This window comes from Castor canadensis, chromosome 5 (genome assembly GCF_047511655.1).
Source record: "Castor canadensis chromosome 5, mCasCan1.hap1v2, whole genome shotgun sequence".
Taxonomy (NCBI): Eukaryota; Metazoa; Chordata; class Mammalia; order Rodentia; family Castoridae; genus Castor; species Castor canadensis.
In genome coordinates, this window is record NC_133390.1 from 82,017,089 (window position 1) to 82,042,004 (window position 24,916).

Below are 24,916 nucleotides of genomic sequence, written 5' to 3' on the forward strand. Positions count from 1 at the left end.
TATACCGTAAGTATAATTAAGCCTTGATATAGCTTAATGTTAATATTAATAGAGTAACTTCCATTCATTCTTCCTTCAAAAATCACAAACACTGTCAATCTTTAATGCCTTTTAGGTAAAAACAATTCTGTCAAACACTAGTCAGAAGAATTACCATTCACACAGGCAAACTTACTTCTGAAAGAGCCTCAGTTTCCCTGACCATAAAATGAGTACTTACCACCAACTCTGGCTGTCTTATAGGCTTTTTATAAAACTCAAATGAAATAGTGAAAACATGACACTACTACACAAGAAGTAAGGCACCAAAGGTATTCCCCCATTATAAAAATACATCATATGAGCTTAGAATGTTGGAAACTTCAATCATGTCTGTAGGCGTGCATGCATGCATATGTAAGCAAATAAAACTCTGGGCAGCTAATGTTAAATCAATATTTTAACTCTGAACATTATTACACATCCCTCCTCCCTTCAAAAACCACAGACATCATGACTACTCTGATTTTCCAGGGAAAACACCACTAGGTTTTCCGAGGCATCACACTCAGGAGTTTGCAGACCTAGATGGAGCTGTCCTTTGGAGTGGACAAGAAGGACTGGGGCAGGAAACAAGGAGATTGTGAGCTCAGAAGGCACAGAAGTACCCAGGATGGCAATGACATCACCAGTAGCTTAGTGGTTACAATGTGTCTCCACCCATGCCATGCCTAAGAGCTGAGTTGTAGTAATTATTCCCTTTCATTAAAATATTTGTGGGATTAGAAAAAGTGTGAAGCTGAAATTAAGACTTCTTAGAGGCACGATGACCATGTGGAGAGATAGAAATGAAGATGGTCAATTTGTGCTGCTCACTGAGCAAAGTCACCATCAACAGCCTTCACAAAAAATACTCCCTTCAATACTCCAAGACTACCTGACCAAGGACCAGCATAGTCCACTCTCTGGCAGATCGACTGACCATCCAGCATCCTAGTGGCATCACAGAAGAAACCATAAGAACAAAAGCACATGAAAGCCCAAAGATGGAACCCAATGTGGGAGACAGAGCTGAGCCTTAAACCCCAATGGTCAGAATACAAATCTTTTGCTAGTTCCCTTTAAGCAACCACTTTTTGTTCAAATTTAAAACTACCTACCTACCGCCTAACCCAGAGAGATAAAACTATTGATGCATAGCAATCAATAGTAGACAATGCCTGGAAAAAAAACTGAAAAATAAATCCAAAACATGTTCTATTTAACCCAAATTCCTCACTAGTAGCAAAATAAAAGTTATCACTCCACCTGGCATTTCTTGGCCACACATTTTCCATAGCCAATGAAGGTCTTGTGCAAAGCAGTGGTCACAACCAGACTCCACCAGACCACCCCTGTGAACGTGTCACCCTTTTGCACCTGACTGCACACAACAGAAGTCAGTCCTGAGCCCTAACCTGCAAGGTCTTTAAGGAAAACCAGAATGTACTAATATACAATATCACGTAAGGGCAGTGAAGGCAGAGCCAGTTTATGAAAGTTTATTATCATTTAACAAAAATGGTACTTGTTATATGACAGGCAATTTTCCACATGCTTCACAAATACCAATTCATTTCACTTTCCCAATAAACCTATGAAGCCACTAGCGTAATCACTGTTCCCGTTTTACAGATGGGAAAACTGAGGCAAGAACAGACCCAGAGCTAGACAGTGGCAGAGCAGGGAACTGAATCCATGCAATTTGCCTCTGTGTTCTTCATCACCGTACTATGCTGCCTCTCAGCTGGTTTTGTTTTCCTTTTTTTTTTACTTCTGGTGGGGGAGAAGTAAAACTTAGCAGAACACTAAGGAACATGAAGGGCACACAGACCAACACCCTGTCCCCAACATAATCAGCACATTCTTTTCCTACAATGAAGTCATAAGAGAGGCCAAATCTGAACCAGGGACCACGTTACTGATTAACTCTGAGAAAGCACAGCCACAAGACCTGACACAGCAACATCCATGTGATCTGCTCATTCTCTCTGACATCACCAGGAGGCTGTCTCTACAGAATGAAAGTCGTAAGAACAGACAGACTGAAGCACCACCCATCTCCCCAAGAGCAGTCTTGCAGGCGGGTGCTAGGAAACCCTGGAACTGAGGCTCCCTCTTCCCTGGGAGCTGGCAGTACTTGGAACACACGCTCTCATCCTCATTTTGTGGAAAAGGTTATGCTTCTGGACAAGGAAAAGACCTCGTTCTTCATGGATGTTATGGGATAAAGAGGCAACACGGTGTTAGGAGTCAAACATTCAGGCTTTGCAGTCACAAACCTAAGCTCCTGCTATTGTAGAACTTTTATGCGGGTCACTTAAACTTAAATTCTGAGTTTTCTAACCAGTAAACTGAATGAAGTATAAAAATTCCTATCTCGTGGGGTTGCTGGAAGATTAGAGACAATACCTCCAAACTGCCTAACACCTGCACATGGAAGTTATTATTGACAACGAAAGCAAACACAGCCTCCCCTCCTCCCCAATCTTTTCCCTACCCGTGGAAGGGTAAAATGGATGCTATGCTCTTCCTCCTTTCTCCCCTGCTTTGTTAATGGTTACCACCACACTTAAAATCACCTGAGCTCAAAATCTCACCAGGCCCAATCCCCAGCCATGAATCCTGTGCTATATTCTTGCCTACCTTTTCCCTTCTTCCTAGAAAGTTTTTTTTTTTTAACAAAACTACTTATATTACAAAACCTAACTCAACCATCAGCAATCCTATGAAAGCTTTCCTGTCATCTCCTTTTCTGTATCTCATATGCACATCAATTATCACACTGATGACAGCATGACATAATTGGATAGCCACATATAAGACAGACACCAGTACAAACACACAGCAACACTGGTTACTAAAATATTTAGATATTTCCTTACTCATTGGTAAATGACTTCTGTTTCAGGACTTCCAACCGTCACAGCACCATCCCAATGTTCCGAGGCCCTTTGTAGGACACTTTGAGTCTCCCTACAATATACCACGGAGAAGTTGTCCCTGGCAGGGCTGGAACCCTTCAGTACAGGGTGTTCTATACACTTAACTGTCATCTCTGCCCACATGAATAACTCATCTAGCAAGGTAAACGTTACTGAGTATGAGGTTCATTGAGGTTCAAAAGTGCATGATTCCCAGCAGCCAGAAGACTCAGTGCACAGTAAGGTCACCGCAGATGCTGCATCAAGTAGTTGCCTCCTGTACCTCCTCTTCCTCGGTCGCAGCCTGGCACATGGGAGGCCTTCAAAAAGAGTGTGTTCACCAACTGACCAACTACAATGTGTAACACTGTGGTGCCAGCCACTTTGATTCCTGCCTTCTCTAGTTACTCAGTTTGTGTCACAGACTCCTGACTATGGTCCCTCCAGTCCACTCTCACCCCCTTCTGAAGACACAATAAAAAGTCCACCTCTTAGCTCCATACTCCCAAAGGTCCTCTGACGCCACTCATCAAACTCAGACTCTCCTAAGGCTGGCCTCAGGGATCCTCATCCTTGACCTTATTCCAGGAATAAGGAAATAATGAAAGGAAACAGTTAATGCCTCGAAGCACACAAAGGCGGTAAATAAGTAAAGTATACATATAAAAAAAAACTATTCTGTTAAAAATTAACCAAAGCTGGATAGGCACAGTGGCTCATTCCTGTAATCCAAGCTATTTGGGAGACAGAGATTGGGAGGATTGCAGTTAGAGGCAAGCCAGGTCAGATACAATCCCATCTCAACAAACAAGCTGGATGTGGTGGAACATACCTGTAATCCCAGCAATTCCTTACATTTTCATAACCAATTGAGGCTTTAAAAATGGCTGCACATCAAACTGATCCATTTCCTCTTCCTTCATCATCTAGTACAGTGGGAAGAGCCAGGATTCAGTGCCTCCTTGTTGATAAAGACCGGGAACTCAAACCACATGGCTGGTTCATGTTATGGCCAAGGCTAAATTCTAACCCCAGATGGCTTGCTTTCCTTGGGTTGGCTCCTTTCAATGCACAATCTTATGCACCAGGAAGTAAAATGACGGCACTCTGTCACTCTCTGTCTCCTACTGCTGCTGTATTCTCTTGCTTGCATGCTTCACTGTCTGAAACGTGTATTTGTTTTTTCCTAGCTAGCGTTACTTAAAGCAGTCTGGGGCCCTGGACTCTGCCTATCTCCTTCATCACTGCCCCCAGAAACTGGAACCTAGCATGTCACAGTTGGCTCAAGTCAACATCATCTCTCTCCTCCCTCTGCTACCCTAGCCTCTCTAAGACTCAGCCTCCTCAGCCTTAAAATCCAGAGGCTGACAGCCACTTCCCAGTGCACTTGGGAGTAAAAAACAGCATAGGAGCCAGTGCTCTACACAAGAAAGGCACTCAGCATATGTTTGCTCCTCCCTTTTTCTACCAGTCCCCAGCCGGTTTCCTTCATCCCCTCTATCCCCAGGTGGCTCCTTGTCCTATCAATCATTTCCAGCCTACAGCACCTAGGGCTACAAATATGCTCTTTTCCACTTCTGAGTGCCAACCCCTCCTGCCTTTCTGGGGCAGGTGTCTGCAAAGGGCAGAGCTCACAGCTGCAGCCAACCACATTCTTCTGTCTGCCGAGCTCTGACCTACTTCCCAGCCAGACAGAAGCAGGTGATGCTGCTACTGATTCAGCAAGGTTTGTGGGTTTTTTGCTTGGTTTTTTTTTTTTTTTTTCCCTCCAAGTCATCTTGGGCATGGGACATAATACAGAATCATGGAGTCATGAAACAAAGCAGAAGAGTCTATAGAGCCCGGCCCATCAGAAGTAAACCTCTGAGTTTACAGATGTAGACTGTGTTCCAGAGAATGCTAATGTCTTAGGTCCAAATAAAGTCCCAAATTTTCCAAGCATCAGAAACAGCAGTGTGGCCCCAATTCTGTAAAAGCCCTTCCGACCACAGAAATTGTTCCTGATGTCTCAGAATTTAAACTCTTCTTGATCCCATCCCAGGCAAATTTGGTTTTCCATCATTAAATGTACCATGTCCCTCTATATGATGAAAAAGTTCTCTAATTTCCATTCTCATGAAATACAGCCTATGCATGGAGAAATAAAATAGCAAACATTTTAAATTATAAAAGGTGACATAAGAAGAGAACAATGGACTAGCAACAGGGAGGTATGGAGACTACAGTTGGTTCTATTACTCACTACTTGTGACCTTGAGTGAGTCCTTCTCCCATCCTGGCCCATTTCTCTTGTTAAAATAGGATGACTAGAGCACATTCAGGCCAGGCTGTTATATTCTAGATCTATGTGTCTCATCATCACCTCCAACACAATATTACCACCCACTATCGAAAATCACTAGACTGTGAGTCACTACAATCAGGATTTTTTCCACAGTGAAACTGGACATATGTCCTTCAGTGTGTGGTCAGTGTTGATCAATGAATTGTTAACCTTTTGAAAGACAAGGGTCCCATTTTTCTGTTATTATGTCATGCAGATTTCATAAGTAACCATGCAATAAAGGTTGCCAGACTGATTTCCAAATGTTTCCAAACATCTTTTGTAAGATTTGTAATGTAATGTTATATGGCAACAATAAAACACTGAGACAGACTCTTCAATATATTGAAACTTATGTTTCCCACATCTAGAGATTTCTTCACAGTAATCCATTTAATCTAATAGCCTGCCATTCTTTAAATCCCTTTCTATTATACCATGCATAGAAGCAGTTGTAGATCTTGTACAATATTCTCAGTGGGAATGTCTCTTTGATTTTTAAGAATGAAACTAATTTTTCCAAAAGCCACTGAGAAACAATTCCAGTGATTATCACAGTGGTGATGTACTAGGAGGTGATCATGCTGAATAGCAGTAGGCCAAAATTTATTACATCAAGGTGTTGGGTGTAAGACCATCTTGAGCCTAAGTCAAGGAGTGTGGGCTGTACCACAGGACTCCTTGGATGAGTCCTCTAATGCTCCCTGGATGTCTATGGTACCAGGTTTTCAATAAGTCAAAATGGATCTTCCTAAAGCTGCCACAGAACCAAATGTGCTGATTCAGAGATGCTGCTCTTCTCCCAATTCCTACCGCTCCTTTCAAAAAAAAAAAAAAATTCATATGTAGAAATGCCAGGTGATTCCCACTGAAAACCAAAGCAAGTATAATCAGTGAAATATGTCCTCAAAAATGATGACACAGGCATCCCACTTTGTTCCCCTACTAAACATTAACATGAAATAAAGAAATGGCAAAGGCTTTATGCACAAAGATGTTCCTAACATCATAACATAAGTGTTGTTTATGACAGTGGATATGCAAATGGTTAAATTTTCAAAAATAGTATTTCCCCTCCGTGGAATAGAGGAGTGGTCACATGGGAATTAGACACTAATCTGGGAATGTTTATGAATATTCAATCAAGAAAAGAGAACAACAAACAAACTCCCAGCAAGAATAAGGATTAAAAAAAAGATTGGTGAGCCCAGTGTGGTGGTGCACATCTGTTATCCCAGCTACTCCAGAGGAGGAGACATGAGGCCAAAATGGTAGTGAGATGCTGTCCTGAAAACAAAAGGGCTGGGGGCATGGTTCAAGTGGTAGAGTGCTTGCCTGCTTTAATTACCTCCTTCCCAGGGACCAGGAGTCCTTGTCGTCTGCCCAGAAGCTGCTAAAGATAGCTCCAACCTCCAGGCCTTAGTGAGCTTCTGAGCACAGCACTGCACAGCCTGTGCTGTCTGTTGATTTTGGGGTTTCCTCAGGGATTCTTTACATTTCTAAGTTTTCATTTGGGAACACTTTTTGTTTTGAAGCCAGTGAAGAGAGCTGAAGGGCACAGAGTGTTCAAATTGGAGAGGAGGATGTTAGGAGAGAGTTAAAGAGTGGGAGACAGAGAGGAAGGGAGAAGTTCTTAAAAGAGGGTAAAGTGACTTATAAAAGGAACCTCATTGTCACTTAGTGATCTCTGAAAGAGTGACATTTTGTAATGGTTTTCTCAAGAAAGCCCCTGAATTCATGTTTGACTTTTGTGACCTCTGGGTCATGCTATTTGTAGCAATTTCTTTTTAGCTTGAAGTAATTCCTTCTTCTTTTTAATTTAAAAGATGCTTGATAATGTTCATAGTAGAAAATAAAATAATAAGAGCCAGGCACAGTGGGTCATGCCTATAATCACACCTACTTGGGAAGTGTGAATAGGATTGAGGGTCCAAGGCCAGCCCTGGACAAAAAGTAGAGGCCCTTGTCTGAAAAACAACCTAAAGCAAAAAGTGCTAGAGGTGTGGCTCAAAGGTAGAGAGCTTGCCTAGGAAGCAGAGGACCCTGAGTTCAAACCCCAGCACCACCATGAATAAAATAAAACACAACAATATAATCCAGATTGTTTATAGTGAAAGAAGGATATCTTGTCTCATCTCTTCCCACTGTAGTCCCATTCCCAACAATTCATCAGCCACGTGTAGTTTTATTTTAAACTCTCCCAGTCATTAGTGTTATGCCTTTACTTCTTGAGTTACTAGTTAATTAGCTTATCTACACCCCATTCATACTTTCCACCCTTTCCCAATTCTTGACTTCATATATCACCACTATTCTCTTTAACTGTTAGTTTCATCTGTAAGTTTATTTAATATGCATAAATCTTAATTTCTTTTTTTTTTGGCTAGACAGGCACTCTACCACTTGAGCCACGACCAGCCCTTTCTGTCTTAGGTATTTTTTGAATAGGGTCTCAGATTTATGCCTGGGCTGGCCTGGACCTCAATCATCCCATTTATTTCTTGAGTAGCTGGAATGACAGGTGCATGCCTGTCAGGACCACGCCCAGCCACTGGTTGAGATGGGGTCTCAGACTTTTTGCCCATGCTGGACTTCCCAATCTCTGTCTCATGAGTAGTTTATGATTACAGGCATATGCCACTATACCTGGCTATAAATCTCAATTTCTTGCCATATCAGGTTTTGATTGTATCTTCACCCACCCTTTTGATGTTTTCCTTCCACTTTTTCCTCCACTTTCCCTTTCAACTAGTCAGTAATCTCCAGGGTTTACAGTGGATCCATGTATACATGCATATGTATATACTTTGTAACCATCAAGTGTTCTTTGCTCTGTGGTTTGATTGCAAAAGTTAAAAGTAATGGGTAACATGTTCTTTACAATTTCTAGGTAAATACTACTCAATACAGGGCTGGACCACGCACTGTGGTTTCGTTTTCTTTCTAGGGTTCTGAGGTCACCCCCTTTAAGCCACTCACAGGGGACTAAACTTTCCCTTAGCCTCAGAATCTAAGAGATCTTTCGAATCTTTCTCTAGTTCTCCAAAATAACCTCAAGTTTTTATTTGTTTTATTTCTACAATGAGTTTCTTGTTTATTATTATGCTTTTCATGTTTTTGGAGCCTGAGTTTGTATCTCTTTTCTTTGGAGAAGAGAATTAAGCATTTTCTTTCATGTCCCTGCATTCACCTCTACCTACACAGTCGGCTTCCAGGTGGGCCCTGCTGGACCTTCCTTCAGGCAAACCCCTATTCATCCTTAGAAGCTGACCCTGCTCACTCCAGCCACAGAGACCACATGCAAATGCTTCTTGAGCTAGAGAAGCACCACAGCCCTTTCCCTCACCATCAGCCAAAAAGAGTCCAAGAAAGCCCTACTAACTTTGGGAAGAAGCCTGGAGAGTCATTCTTAAACTCCTTATTATTCGAGGGTTTTCACACTCAGTGTAGTGATTCAACACCTCCTTCCTAAAACCTAAAGGAGTACCAAACAGCCTTCAAAGCCTAATCCAAATCCAATATTTTAAAAAATAATTCCCCTGCTCATTGAATTCATCCCTCACTTAAGCACCCAAGACACATACTTCTGCATGTTCCTGACACTCTGGCACTGGATAGCTAATTATCTTTCACTGGGCGCATTTCTCCCTCCCCAACTACAGGGAGTTCCCTATAGGAGAGTTCTCATATCTAGGGCACCCCAGAACCCAACAGTGCAAAACACATTGCAGATACTCAGAATTCTATAGCTGTCCAGCCCTCAGGCCTATCCAAACTAATTATTTTGCTGCCTCACCAAAGGCCTACCTACATATGCTTACCTATCATACATTAAATTGCTCCATGGCTGGACCATCCAATTTGGCTACATCTTGGGATGCCTGATACACTGGAATCCCAGAGGAATTGCAATGTCCAGTTAAACCTGCCATTGTACTCCCACCTAGAGGTGCCATGTTTCTGCTTGAACATCTTCAATGATTCTTGGGTCATTGACTACCTGACATAGTCTGCTCCTTTTAAAAAAAACTTTTGGGGGGAAACGCAGGGGGCAGGGGAAAGGGGGGAGAAATGACCCAAACATTGTATGCACATATGAATAAAAGAAATAAAAATAAATTAATTAATTAAATAAAATTAAATTTTTTTTGATGGTACCGGACCTTGTGGTTGCTAGGCAGGAGTCACATCCCCAGTCCTTTTTGCTTTAGTTATTTTTTGGATAGGGTCTCAGGTTTTTGCCCTAGTCCAGTCTAGGATTGTGATCCTCCAGTCTAGGATTGTGATCCTCCAGTCTAGGATTGTGATCCTCCAGTCTAGGACTGTGATCCTCCAGTCTAGGACTGTGATCCTCCAGTCTAGGATTGTGATCCTCCAGTCTAGGATTGTGATCCTACCAATGCTTCCCAGGTAGCTGGGATGACAGAGGCACACCACCACACACACTGGCCCTTCCATTTTTTGACAACTCTTACCATGTGTCCTTACATACTGAGTTCAATCTAGGAGTGTGGGTGAGAGGCAACGAGCACAGAATCAGCTTGAGAAGCAAGGTATCATGGCTTTGAAATAAAGTACAACTAAGTTCACATCCCAGCTTGCTACCTGGGGAAGTCACTCTCCCTGCAAACCCCTCCCTCATAGCTGCTACAGGAGTAAGGGAAATGATGCAGGCAGAATGCCCGGCATAGTAAGCACTCAATAAATGAAAGCTATCATGGTAATTACTTCTATTCCTGTTTCTCATTCTGGTCTACCACGTAATCAAAGTGCTAATCACACCCTTAGCTTTTCTATGAAGTCTGTAAGCCTGTCCATAGAGTTCACTGAAAAGCTTTGGCCAACATCCCATTCATTCTCTTTGCCTCTAACTGGACAGAACCAACTGGAAGCAAAGGTTCCCATTAAAATTCCTGACACTGAAGGGACAGTGTCTTTAAAGGTGCCATCAAACACTCTGCAAAGGTGAAGGAGGACAGGTAATGCTGTGGAAGCTACCTGGGACACTTAGAGCTGTGAACAGTGCCCAACGCTTTCCAGTCACAGCCCCAAAGGCAGGCACCAGGAAGAGCAAAGTTGGAAAGGGAAAAGGAAAGCTGGCTTGTTATCTGGCTTGTTGTCTATTCATGACACTTGTGCAGCCAGGTCACTTGCAGCATTTTGATATGTCAGAGTTCCCAGGACAAGGATGTAACCTCTTTACCCAGTCTTTCTTCCAGTCCAATACTGCAAGTTGGCAAGCAGCTCAGGTGTTGTGAACTATATCTTCAGGTAGACAGCACATGACCCATTCCTGGTTTTGCTATTAAAATTCATGAGACCTTGGGAGGCTCATTAACCTCTTTGTTCCTCACTTTTCTCATCTGTACAACAGAACAATGGCCAGCCAGCATAGATCTAACAGAAACAGAGGCAGGTTTTTCTAAGTCTTCATGACAAGACCTATTTCTCAGTCTGATTCAGGACCAGGGATGTGATTGTGCAGGCACATAGTTTTTTGGATTTTTTTAAATTTTCTAATTCTGGTTGTTCTGATTATTAAGAATTGCTGGCCTTATAGATCCTTACATTCCCTCCAAATCAATGTTTATTTCTTCCACCACCATATCACCCCCCAGACAAAAGCAATGAGAGCCAAATACATTCTGCTGGACAAGATGTCAACTCGTGCCACATATGAAACAAGCTGTGTTTGCTTCCCAGGCCAGTTCCTGGATTAGTGAAACCCACAGTCCATGTACAGGATGCTCCTAGCAATGGAAAGAACGGGGTAAATAAGTAAATGCCCAACAGGGAGGAGATGAGCTCCAAAGCACTGCTTTCCAAACTGTATGTGCCTATAAATCACTTCAGGGACATTTTAAGTTGAAGGTTCTAGTATGGGGCTATGATTCCGCATTTTTAACAAGTCCCAAGTGATGCTAATGCTGCTAGCCCAATGTACAAACCTTAAACAAAAAAGCTCTGAACACAGGCACTTTGCAGGGGTAAACTTGCAGGCTACTGCAACCTTCTACATGAATTTGCTGAGCACTTACTAGGTCTCATTTAGGGAATGTACTGGGCTGGAAGGACAATGATGACTTAGACATGAAAGGAGACGCCTCAGCAAATATTCACAATAAAACATGCTTTAAAGTGTACATCAGAGACATGGTCAAGATGCTGTGGCCATCCCAGTAGGAAGCTATTAATTATACTTGGGCAACATAAAACAGAAAACTATGAGGAACCGTAATGAGGGAGTTAAACTGCAGAGAAAAACAATTGCAAAATAGTACATACAGGATGGTCCCACTTTTGAGACTAGAACAAAGACAGCAAACAAGTACTTTTACAACCTACTGCCAAGAATAATTTTATTATGTTTTAAAATGAATCTAGAAAAAGAAAAAGAGGAGGAGAAGGGAGAAACAGATTGTATGTAGCCTGCAAAGCCTAAAATATTTGCTATCTGGTCCTTTAAAAGAAAATGTCTGCCAGGCCCTGGGATAGAAAAATAGATATACACACACAATTAACAACAATTTCACAACAGTTATTGCAAGTGGTTACAGGTGGTTTTTATTTTCCTCCTGGTGCATTCCCAGATGTTCCTAACTTTCTCTAGTGACCACAAGTTACTCTTGAAATTAAAGGCAAAAACATTTCTTATTCTTCATGCAAGCAATTTCAAATCCTAACAACTATCTTAGATAACAATGAGTCATTGATGAAGAATTCTGTAAAATGGATGTTCACCACAGTGCTATTTATAGTGATGAAATATTAGAATCATGGTGTATTTTTAGTATGGAAGAATATGCAGTCACCAAACACTATATGTATAAAAGCTTCTTAAAGTCATGAGAAGGTGCTCATGTTCTGTTGCTTAGTGAAATGAGATGTAAAATCCTACATACGGTAGATTTTAAATCAGTACAATACAAATGCACAAAAGTCATAAAAACAACTAGGCACAAAAGAATATTAAAAACACAAACAGCGCTTGTTCCTAAAAAATGAATTTATGAGTGATTCTCATTTGCTTCTTTATATGGTTCTGTACTTTTGAAACTTTCTGTTTTGAGCATGTACTACACTTATTACAGAAAAATACCACACCTAATAAAACTTGGGTCTGTCTTCACCTTCAGTTCTTCCAGAGGGATTCAAATGAGACTCAAGAAGCATACATATGTGCTGTGCTTTGAGGGAAAAGCCAGCATTTATCAGACAGGAATGAAGGGGAGGTCCCTTGGGCAAGGGGCGAAGCATGCACCAAGACACACAAGCATGCAAGACAGTGGAACCAGCAATACATGGAGGGAGTAGAAGCAGGAGTGTGACTGGCAGGTCAGAGGAGAGCATCCTGGAAACCTGGGCAAGGTCAGATGATGGTGTGGCCAAGGTGTCCATTTGACCCAGAGCCCAGAGGAGAGAGTGAGTGGGATGAGAGGAGGCCAGCTGGGAAGCTGAAGGAGAAATGTGTTTCCACACACTCTTAGTCAAAGCACAGTTCGGGAGCACAGAACCTGTGCAGGGCAGAACGGGAAGAGAACTGGTAATTAAGTATCTTCTGCTCACTTTCCACAAAATGGTTCTCCTTAATTTTCTTCTGACAAGGCCATGCATATACTTATATCAGGAAATAAAATTAATTGGTAAATCAAATCAACACATTATTATTGTCCAAACATCACTATAGGACCATTCTGACTTCCTCCTAAAAACAAACCCAATAAACACTCTACACTGCTTCACAAGTAACTTATTATCATACCCAGGTGCCAGGCAAATGATATAGCCTGAGGTTCTACTGTCTGTCAGTGGGCTAAAGCAGGATGTGGCTGAACAGAAGAGGAAGAAGAAGAACGTCTCACTCAAAGCAGCAGAGGAGAGATGCTGGAAATTAGCTTGTGTTCTTCCTGGCTGTGAGGTGAGCCAGGGCCGTCTTGTCGCTTCTCACAGCCAGAGGTCACGATCCTAGAAGAGACAAGAGACGACAGAGAGACTGTGCTGAAGCCCACTCATGGCTGGATTCCTAGCAGAGTAAGAACAGGGGTTCCAGTAAACCAGAAGGAATGCTGCTGGCAGGAGACACTCCGACCTCTCAAGAGGGCTTTAAATGGAAATGTGAGAGCAAGAGAAGAAACTGTAAGTGCAGAAAATGTACTGGGCAAACAAGTGTGTCCTCGATATGGGCACCCCAGAAAGGGAGGGGTTCCAGAATCACAGGAAACCAGAAGAGAAAAGGTCAAGTTACCTTCCAGCCCCAGGAGATGAGGAGGCAGGAAATTAACTGGACAGTTTAGTTCAGGGGCTCAGGAGGAAGCCACAGAGCTACAATGGAGGGCTTCCCCTCAGAGGTACATGTATGAGCCTGAGAGAGAAGCTCCACTAAGATAGGAGACAATTTGTCCCAATTTGGTATGCATATCTATTTCCTGTGTTGACCACAACCTTTTAGATTACCAAAATGATACTTTATCCATCTGTCCCCAGTCCCCGGATGCCAGACAATAAGGACGGAGTCAATACATTCTTCACCACTCCACACATTGCTGTGAATCTCCTTTTGCAAAAAGCAGAGTATCTCTTAGATTCTTACTCTGACTAACAACAGAGTGACCCAAAGCCAAGGGAAGCATAGAGGTAAATGATTGCTAGCGGTGGCGGAGCGGGGGAGGTAATTCTGACCGAGAAAGAGCAGTATGAGCCAATGAACAGAAGACAAGCATTGGGAGCATGACATGGTATTGTGTTAAGTTATGATCTAAAGAAAGGAGATTCTAAGATCTTGGAAAAGCAAAAGGTAGTCAACCAACAGCAGAAGCCCCTGGGCAACAAAAACACAAGTCATTAGTCTAAGTGGAGCTCAGTGTAAGGAAGGCAACTCAGGCTGCCTGAAGGAAAGAAGCATGAGGTACCTTGGGATATTTGGTGCCCTCCACTGGGGCAAGATCCCCAGTAGAGGTTCACTCTCCTCATCTATGTAATGAGCTGAACTCCTGAGGTTTCACCAAGCAGCTCTGGCAATGGAGTGACAAGAGCACCTGGAAATTCTGGGAGCTCTATAACAGCTGGACACTCCTCAGAGTGACACCATAAAATCCTCACTCTTCTCAACACTTGTGAGAAGAATGTGAACTGACAGCCTCTTTGAGTCTCCCAGGTATGCCCATGCAGAAAGCTCTGTGGATGGGAAAGAAAAAGAATATGCACCAAATCGGGAGTCCATCATCTTTCCATGGGCTCTTAAACACAACGCACTGGTACATAAAGTTTCATCTTTCCATGTCCCTTGCCCTCCTCAGGCAGCAGACATCGAAGGCCTCCCTCAGGAAGTCTCTCGGCCCTCTGGGCAGCTCCTCTCTCCATCCCTCATTCCTCTCCAACTTTTGGGTGTATTCATATAATATGAACTGTGTGATAACACACACCTGTAATCCCAGCTACTCAGGAGACAGAAGCAGGAGGATGATCATGAGTTCGAGGCCATCCCAAGCAAAGTTAGCAAGATTCTTATTTAAAAAAAAAAAAAAAAAGATAAAAGGCGAGGAGCATGACAAGTAGAGTGCTTACTTAGCATGCACAAGGCCCTAGGTTCAATCCCCAGTACTGAAAGATATTTAGTTAGAGACAGTCAAATGGAAGGCCCTGAAAAATAATACGTGAATATGTGAACAGATCAAGCAGAGCTGATGAAAGTCAGTTATCACACTGAAGCAGAACTAAAAGTAGCAGTGTTTCTGGACGATAGCTGATGGCAGTGTGGAGCAGTGAGGAAGTCTAGACTCTAGCTGACTTAACAGATTGTATGACTCTAAGCAAGTCATTTCCACTGATCTTCTGGGTCTCATTTCCCCATATATTTATTTTTAAATAAAAAAGGGAAAGAAAGAGGAAAAACCCAGCAGCTGGATTAGATCAGTTGTTCTCATCAGCATTGGCAAGGCCTGTGAGTTTGTTGGAAATGCAAATTCATGGGCCCTGCTGCTTCAGTGCATCAGATGAGGATGGAGCCCAGCCTGCTAGTATGATTGTGATACTCCTCTTGAGTTTGAGAACCACTAGACTGGGATGACCTCCATGATCCTTCCAACCCCAGCATTCCAAACACCATACATTTCTTCAATTCCACCTCACCAAACTCCTCCCAATCTTGCCACTCTGACTTTGATCTAGCATGAACTTAAGTCAGCAGGCCAGCTCATGTGGTCATGTCTGACACTTCCTCCTATGATTCATACCCAAGGCCCTAAGACACAGTTCCCTCCACTGCACTTCTTTTTTCCATTTACCACCTCAGCGGTATATAATCTGTCACTGTATTAAAAAAGAAAAGTCAAAACATGAAGAAGAAGGTCAACCAGGAGCACTAGAGCATCCTGACACTATCCTTTAGAAAACTGGAAAGGGGATTTATCCCTGAGGCAAGTTGGTAAGGAACTACTCTATAAACTGAGACACAGTCTTTCTAAGTCCAGCAATCTCTCTCTAATGCAAACGCATCTGAATGAATAACAGAGCTTTTGGTTTGTATGTTAGAGGTACTTGTAGAAAAAAACACACCATTTCTTGCTCAGTCCTTATGTGTCAAAAGAAAAAAAGGCAATCCAGATAAACCTTACAAGTATGAAAGCAGTAATAACGCAAAGGCACTATTTTCTCAGTACAAACTACCAACAAATGACTGCTAACTACTGCAACTGACATAGTGCTTAAAACTCTACTGTGGAATGAATGAATGAAGGGGCACATTCTCAGTGCTGGTACTGGAAGATGTAAATATGAATAAGTTAAGATCCTACCCTAAAAGAGCTAAGTTTGAATCTACTATGGACAAAGTCAAATCTTTCCAACCATCCATCCATCTATCCATGCATGCATCCATTCGTTCTGAAAATCTACCCTACATGTCTGCCAAATTCCAGGCAGGAATGAATGTTCTAAAGAAGTTAAAAACCAAAAATAAGATCTGCAAACTGGTAACTACAATAGAGGACAGAAAGTACTCAGTGTTGACCAAGCAGTACAGATAAAAGGCCATGGGGGATCATGAAAGGAAGTAATTACTTAGAAACCAAAGCTTGCTTCATGAGTGAGATTACTTTAATATGCTTGAACTTGAAAATCAAAATGGATTCAACTGGGTGAAGATGGGGAAGGATAATCCAAACGGAGGAGATGCTGGGGCAAGGGTGAGAGTGAGGGACAGCACTGGAAATAAGAATCCAAAAGTCAGTTGGCCCAGTTCAACAAGACCATCGAGATTAGAAAGATACACAGAGGGCTCACTGCCCTGAGGTTCGAACACCTGCCTTCACGGCCCTCAGCTTCTGCCCCCACTTCAGCTCCTTACTGGAGATGTCTCCTCCCCCATCTCCCCTGGCACTGAGGACTGAGCTGTGCACCTGCTACCTTATCAGGCTTCCCAGTTCTCATGCCATCCCTGCTGCCTCATCCATGGATCCCTCTGGGTTTCGGTGCCCATTGCAGGCTTCACTCTACTTACTATGCCATGTCTTTACACTTCTGTTTTCTGTAATTTATAAAACACATACTGCCCACGAGTTTGTATTTTTAATTCCTGTAAGAAGTTTTGGGCTCCAATTTGTGTGAAAGTCAAACTACAACATAATGTAGTATTGTATGATAAAAGCTTCCAAGAATAAAAACAGACTGTATATCCTACTTATCAGAAACCGAAACACTGGTTCCACTCCTGAGTATCACAGATTTCCTTATGAATGACTGTTTTACATTGATTTCTCCCAGTGTTCTTGAAGTAAGTTCTAAGAACAGAGTTTCTTAATTTTCAAGGCTTTTTTTCAAACATTTATTGAGAACCTGAGATGTTCCTGTCTGCGTAAACATGATCACTACTGCTCACTTAAACTTCACAAAGGAAAATTGTGGGACTTTGTGAAGGTTAATTCCACGAGGTATTGCTGGTCACTAAACCCACTTTACAGATAAGGAAAACTGAGAATAACCCAAATACAAACCCAGATTTCTCAGTCATTCAACAGCAGGTATCAGGCAATTTCCAGAATCTTTTCTTGGCCTTCTTTGGTCCCCAGCTTACTCTAGCACTGTCATTCATTTTGGGAGTCTCAGTCTCCTTCCCTAGAACCAAAAGGGTCTGGACTGTCATGATTTTTTTGGGGGGGGGGCAGTACTGGAACACAGGGCCTCACACTTGCTAGGCAGGTACTCTACCGCTTGAGTCACTCCATCAGCCCTTTTGATGTTGGATATTTTTGAGATAGGGTTTCGCAAACTATTTACCTGGACTGACTTCGAATGGGAGGCAACTGATCTCTGCCTCCTGAGTAGCTAGGATTATAGGCATAAGCCACTGGCGCTGGCTTTTTTGGGTGGGAAGAGGGGGAACTGGACTGGTTTTTGAACTCAGGACTTCCCACTTGCAAAGCAGAGACTCTGCCGCTTAAACCACATCTCCAGTTTATTGTGATTTTAAGTCCTGCTTTGATAGAGCCCCTTCAGAAAGAAAGAACCACTTGCAGAAGGAGGAAAGTGGGTACCATCTCATTCCTCTTCTTCCATAGCCTATCTAGTTTCCTCATTCAGCATTACAGGTTGCAACAGGCTTTCCCATAAAAGCACTAAGACCACTCTAAATTGAGGAGATATGAGAAATAAATGAGGTACCCTGAGCTGGATCCTGGAACAGAAAAAGGAAGTGAAGGGAAAAATTGGTGAAGTCTAAATAGAATCTGGAGTGTGGTTCATATGAATGCACCAATGTCAGTTTCTTACTTTTGAAGAAACTGACCACAGTAATGTAAGATGTCAAAATGAGGGACACTAGTGATAGGTGTATCACCCAGTGATATACCCAACAATAACAGCAAAAACAACAAAATTCCCACTCATCTAGACGATTTCTAATATCTTTTCCAAATCACCACTCTGTGATTCATATAACAATAGTGGCTAATACTCAATGAACACTTACTCTGTCAAGCTTTGTATGTATAAATTCATTTATTCCTCACAGCAAGACACATAATTTTTTTATTCTCATTTTATGGATGAAGCAACAGAGGCCTGATGAAACTTAGATATTCATGCAAGGCCAAAATGCAAATCCAGGCGGTGTAGCTCCAGAGCCCATGTTCTTAGCCCTACATTTTTAAACCAAAGCTTTCATAAGTTTCTGGAATTTTCAAGTGGGCTTATCAAGATAGATCCAAAGCATAACCACAAAGTCTGAAACGTTGAGTATTTTGTTTAAGACAAAGAAGAGGAAACGCAAAGACTCCCAAAGCAAATTCCTAAATTCTGAACATCTCTACTGAAGCAGAACCAAACCTCTCTGCCATTTGCCAGTGGCCTTTCCCCATCTAAACATATCCTTGGACTCATCCTTCTTGTGCTGTGCCCTCAAAGGCATATCATTCCCAAAGGCTCAACCCCTCATCCATGTTATGCTCTCCAGTGTGCCATCTGATGGCTGCTGCTGACATTCTCATCTCTGAAGTGTCAGTTGGGGTAAATGGTGAAATTAAACATGGAGGCTGACTTTTCAAGGTCTTCAAAACAGGCTTGCACATTGCATGTGACTAGGTACTCAAGATTCCATACCCAGAACCTAACAGGATCTTGCCCAGTTCTAAAAAAAAAAGGATAAATCCCACCTGCATCAACCATGGTTTTCACCAACTGACAAAAAGGAAGTGCATCAGTCAGCATCTCACCTCCACTATGGACTCCACGAAGGCAAGATTTGTTCAAATTCATTCAGCAATATTTGCTCAATGAAGAATGATTCTGAAGAACAGACAGTGTCTTGGAAACATATGCAGCTGTCCAGATACACAATTAATATTCATTCATTATTACTCTCTCTGTCTCTCTCTCTTTCTCTCTCTCTCTCTCTCTCTCTCTGTCACACACACACACACACACACACACACACACACACACACACACAAAACCCTGCCCCACCATTGCAGTCATTTGTCTTTAGAAGTCACTCCAGGCTGGTGGAGTGACTCAAGTGGTAGAACACCTGCTTAGCAAAAGTGAGGCTGAGTTCAAACTCCAGTACTGCCAAAAAAAAAAGAAAAAAGAAAGAAAAAGTTGAGACTAGAAGATTCCCAAGTAGACACCATCCATGGGCAGAGCCAGAGGGGAAAAAGAAATGAAGAATCCATAGCTGCCCAGATGGAGAACATATAGACAAAGAAGAAATAAGCTTGGGTGCAAACAAGAAGGAGATGAGGAAATAGAACTAAAAAGCAACAGGCAACATAAAGAAAATTAATCCAGTAGAAGTCAGGGTGTAGGAACACCAGTATTCACAGAATACCTGCCTACTATATGAAGGCACAGAGTTACACTCATTGTACACATTTTCTCATACCTCCAGGCTCAAACATGTATCTCTGATTAACAATCCAAGTGTTTCAGCTTCTGTTGACTTAGCGCCTATAAAAACTCTATAATTTCTAGTTGAAATGGGCCATTTCTAGTTTAAAGGGCCTTTTGGTAGATCTACCCAATACTAACAATTTATAGACAGGTAAATTGAGGCTCAGACAGGGGAAAACTCATGCCCAAAATGGAATAGAAATGAAACTAGTCCTCTTCGCTCCTTTGCTGTTGCCTGTACCCCTTTCCATACAGATACAGGGACAGGTGAGTATGATTGAGAGACTTAGAAAGAACACAGCAGGGACACCAAACCTCCTGAGATATGCTGGACCAGGTTTGTAGATTATCCTCCATGTCATATAGCACCTCCTGTCTGGTGGCTATTAATGGACAGGAGAACAATGACAGTGTTATTTTAAATGAAATATAAAAAAGAAAATGTGTAAGAGTAACTTGGCTTAGAAGAAAAGATGATACAGATAGATCAGAATAAAAAATGAAGACACAGGTGATTCACCAGACTAAAGGAAGCTGAGGGGAAGAAAGGCAGAGGATGTGGTATATGACAAGGCAAACGGAAGTTAGATCTGTTATAATGAAGCTGTCCACAAAGGAGCCAAGACTCACTATCAGAAAAGATTGTGATTCATAAGGCAGAGGCTCTGTCTCAGACAAACCATTAGAGCACCTCACAGAGGGAATCAATGATGGTTTCTACAGAGGGGCAGTGTGGCTCATTGACACAAAATCTAAAGCAGAGAGTTCTTCACCAAAAAGTCAACTGACTCTTACCCACCAGATTCAGGCTGTGACAAAAACTGGTCTAAGCTATATCACTACATTAGGGTGTCTCCACCTAATAAGACATGTCTGAAGTTCACTGTTCTGCCCCAAATGACTCTGCCAACTTTACAGGCCACTCCCCTTAAACAAAGTCTACCTCCGCAAGGCCAATACTCCATTAGGAAGGCCAGCACCCACCACATGTCCATTTTTCTGAAATTCCCCTCTTTACACACCTGTTAAGCAAAGAAGAGCATTTGATTCTATACTATAGCTATCCTTCATTGGCTGTGAGAGGCTGGTAGATAGGATCCGTAGCCCACAGCAGCTTTCCCTGAATCACTAAGCCTACAGAATGTCCAAGGGAAAAAGGGAGAGAGAGAATGTGGGGGTTCTATGATCAAATTACTTTGGGAAACAAACCTCTTGGGAAATTACAATGTGTACTACTTTATTAAACATTCAGAAAAGTTCCACAGTAAAGATACCCATTTAACTTTGCTTAACTTGGACTTCTGCATGCTTACTTGACTACGGGGTCATTTTCTCATAGAATAGCCTTAATACTTTTGGAAATACAGCATTCTAAGGGATCCTCGTGCTCCTGTGCAGCAACTCTTATGCTGGAATGAGTGCCCTACTTAAGAACAGGGAGCCCTGTCTAAATCACTGTGGTAACCCCAACACCCAGCAAAGAGTTCTACACACAGTAAATGGCTTTACGTGTTACATGAGTGAACTAAACTCAATCCTCTTAGATGAGAAAATGAAAGCAAAAATGTCAAAATGACCTCCTCTGTTTCTTTCTTCCTCAGTGTTTAAAAGAATGGCTCACATAGAGAATGCGCTCAATCATTCTTGAAAAATGAAATGTAATGGACCAGAATGGAAGTTTCTCAATTATACTTCAACCAAAAGTTCCCATGGCATGATGGACTCCTGTCTCTTCTCCTTCACTCAAGTTGGGTGTCAACCAGAAGAAAATGAAGAGGATAAGTCAGAAAAGGAAAGCGATGGGCACATCCATCACCCTTTGGAGTGAGAGGTGGGAGAAGAGGTGTGTGCAAACAGATGGGGATAAACAAGACCTGTCTTTATCTAATTTAGACTTAATAAGATAGTTTGCTGAATGTTAATTAAATACTTGGTGGTTGTTACTAACTGTGGTGATTAACTTAATTTTGAATTAAATAAGCAATAAATGCTTTAACTGAATTTCTATTAAATTTTACCCAGCAAGTAAGGAACATGAGGCTCTTAATTGAGTTTAAACAAGATAGTTATGGCAAGTTAGTTGAATTTTTATTACCTAAAGATAAGTGCCTTATTAAATCTAAATTGACTGTTTTATTTAATGGGGAAATATGTCATCTGTTCCTCCATTTACCAGAAACATGTCCAAAAAGGTTCATAACTGATCCAAACTGCTTGGATTGGGGTTCTTTTGTTTTCTGCTCCTATTTTAATATTAAGTCTATTCATTTAAGAATGAATATGAGCCAGGCACTGGTGGCTCACACCTGTAACCCTAGCAACTCAGGAGGCATTGATCAGGAGGATCACAGTTCGAAGCCAGCCTAGGCAAACAGTTCCGCAAGACCCTATCTCAAAAAACCCTTCACAAAAATAGGGCTGGTGGAGTGGCTCACGGTGAAGGCCATGGGTTCAAGTCCCAATACCACAAAAAAAAAAAAAGAATGAATGTGAGCCATGCATGGTAACACATGCCTGTGATCCCAGCTTTTGGAGACTGAGGCAAGAGAATGGAGAGTACTGGGCCAGCCTGGGTCTCATAGCAAGACCCTATCTCAAAATAAAAAATTGGAAAAAATGTGCATTAAAGCACCAGAAGTCAAGGAAAGGATTACATATAAGAAGATTGAAGAGACACATGACTGTATTTTCTAAACCAAAAATTAGGACTCTGCTTTCTAAATATAGACACATTTTAGAGATTTGTGAAACATCACAATACTGAGATTCCTAGGATGTCTCCATAACTTAAAGGCTATTTAATTTGCAATCATTACATTCAAGGTATGGAGACACAACTCAGTAGTAGAGCCCTTGCCTAGCATATACAAGGCCTGCAAATAATAATGATAATAATAATTACCGATCAAATAAAGAGTCAACTGTTCTAAACTCCAGTCACCTACCAGGTTGAATGAAGAGGTGAGATTAGAGATACTGACTTTGTTCATTTACATTTTTCTTCACAGTGTGTGCAACCTCTGGAACATTGCCTGACAATGTAGGTGGTCAGTAAACACTGAGAAAGTTTAGTGTAGTGGCTTATACCTGTAATCCCAGCACTCAGTTAGCTGAGGCAGAACAATCATAAGTTTAATACCAGCCTGAACTACATAGTAAGTAACTCAAAGCACTATATATTTTAATCCCTTTCTTACAAAGCTTCTCCAGCGTAGACCACTTTTAAATATTGTCATTTGACAAATAAAAGAAGAAAAAACCACAGATCCTAAGCCACAACTTGGGAGGAGAATGATGGAGAGGGTGAATTCAATTATGATATATCGTAAATGTTATAATGTTCCCTCAGTACAACAATAATATGGTAATAGGAAATAAAAAGTAAAAGAAACTAGGAAACATAAAAAAGAATCAATAGCTATAAATACCAACATTTTAAAAAATGAAAATATATCACTTCTTATATATTAATTTACTAATATAAGTTATAAAATTAAATTCTGGGGAAGATACAGAAAAGCAAGTTGATTCACATACTACAAATGACTCTGCAAATCAGTTGTCATTCTAGAGGATGAATGCCAACAGTTATGAAAAGAAACAGAAATAAGTGAAACTTGTGCAGCTGAAAAAATTTAAAATGTATTCAGTCAGTCAACAAACACTTACTGGTCAGTCATACTCTATGGAGAAATAAAAGGTAAAAGATGTCAGGTGTCTCAGTACCTGGTGGTTAAGAACCCATCAAAGAGGACAGGAATAGCACTTTTCAGTGTTCACATGGTAAGCTCTGGTTCTTTCCTATATTGGCCCTAGGATTCCTTCCACAGTCATGGTACATGAAATGCATTATTAGCCCCTTTTACAGATGAGGAACCAGAGAGTCATAGGGGATAAGTAACCAGTACAAAACTCTTTGGCTAATGAGTGACAGAGCCATGATTTGAATTCAAACCTGACTCCCAAACCATCCAGGCAGTTTGACTACATCCCAGGAAGAGTGTCACAAAATGCAAGAATCAAAATGGTAAGGGAAAGGTAAAGAACCAAAGAAACAATTGACTTTAGGAAACAATTTAGAAGGAAATAAAAGGTATCTACCCATTATTGTTTCTCTCTATACTGTTTTGCTATATTGAATTGCATTTAGTTTTTTTTTTAAATAAAAACTATCCCAGTGCCTACATGGGTAATGGTTACACTAGGATTTATCAATTGCAAAAAGGCTTTAGTTGCCAAAAAAAAAAAAAGTGCTTTTTTGTAATAATATTAAGTAAAAAGAAACATCAGACACATATTAAAAAAAGCTGATTATACTTTGGGGAATTAAGATTAGAGTTATGGTCATATAATAGCTCACAGAGAGGTATTCTGGTAAGAAGATTCTGATGTTTGTTTTTAATGAACTTGAATAAATGTATTCTAAATGAGTTCACTTTTACTGTCTTTTGATAAGCCTAATTACTGTTTACTGGCACTCAACATTTTTTTACTAAAGATATTCTTCAAGCTTAAGTTGTCATTTACCACTTAATTAATAATATTCACTCACATGTGCATTTGACACACATGGATTAGATTCTTACCACATATACAGATCTGCAATAGGCAGGGTATTGCACTAACAGAAAACTTAGGTCCTGGGTTCAACATCCAACTAGTTGACACCTGGGTAAGTCCTTGAGGTCCTGAGTGGTCAAGTGTGGATGATAAGGATAACTACCAATTGGGATGATTTGGCTGGAATTTGTAGGAAAACATCTGGTTAACTTTAAAGCCCTATAAAAATAGTGGCTGGAAGAAAGTGCCATGCTATATGATGGGTTCCATTTTGATCAGGATCAAGAGAAGTGGCCTAGGTCACAAAGATCTCCCTGGTGAGTGCTATTTTATTTGCACCAAAATGGCCGTTCGGTCACAACACTACAGGAACTATGGCCTATCATTCTCAGAGTCCAATCATCCACTTTTAGTTCTCTCTGCTTTTTGTCCAATTTGTCTAAAAATGATCCTGAGGAGCCAAATAGAGAGATGATCTCCAGGTAAGATTTCTATAAGTATCTTCTCCCAGACATTAAAAGGAAAAAAAAAAAAAAAAAAAAAGCCAGTGTTGAAAGACCTCGAAGACCTCCTAGATCAGTCTTCAACCAAAGCCTGAATTTTCATTGTAACATTCCAAACACCCAGAGATTAGCAGTTCGGTATCTCTAAAAAGAGCCCATCCCACCCAAGAGTTAAAATGAATCTTACAAGATTAAAAGGGGGTGGA

General features: G+C 41.3%; 1 protein-coding gene across 15 annotated transcripts in view; it reads right to left on the reverse strand.

Moving 5' to 3' along the window:
• Positions 1-24,916, reverse strand: part of Lpp (LIM domain containing preferred translocation partner in lipoma) — a 642,244-nt gene that overhangs the window by 605,429 nt on the left and 11,899 nt on the right. For 2 of the 15 annotated variants that reach the window (XM_074073553.1, XM_074073559.1), the window contains exon 2: positions 13,028-13,230. The exons of 12 other annotated variants lie outside the window; for them this stretch is intronic. The gene's annotated coding sequence lies outside the window, so the exon portion shown is untranslated. The remainder of the gene's footprint in view (positions 1-13,027; positions 13,231-24,916) is intronic. One more of the 15 variants, XM_074073555.1, reaches the window with a different exon arrangement.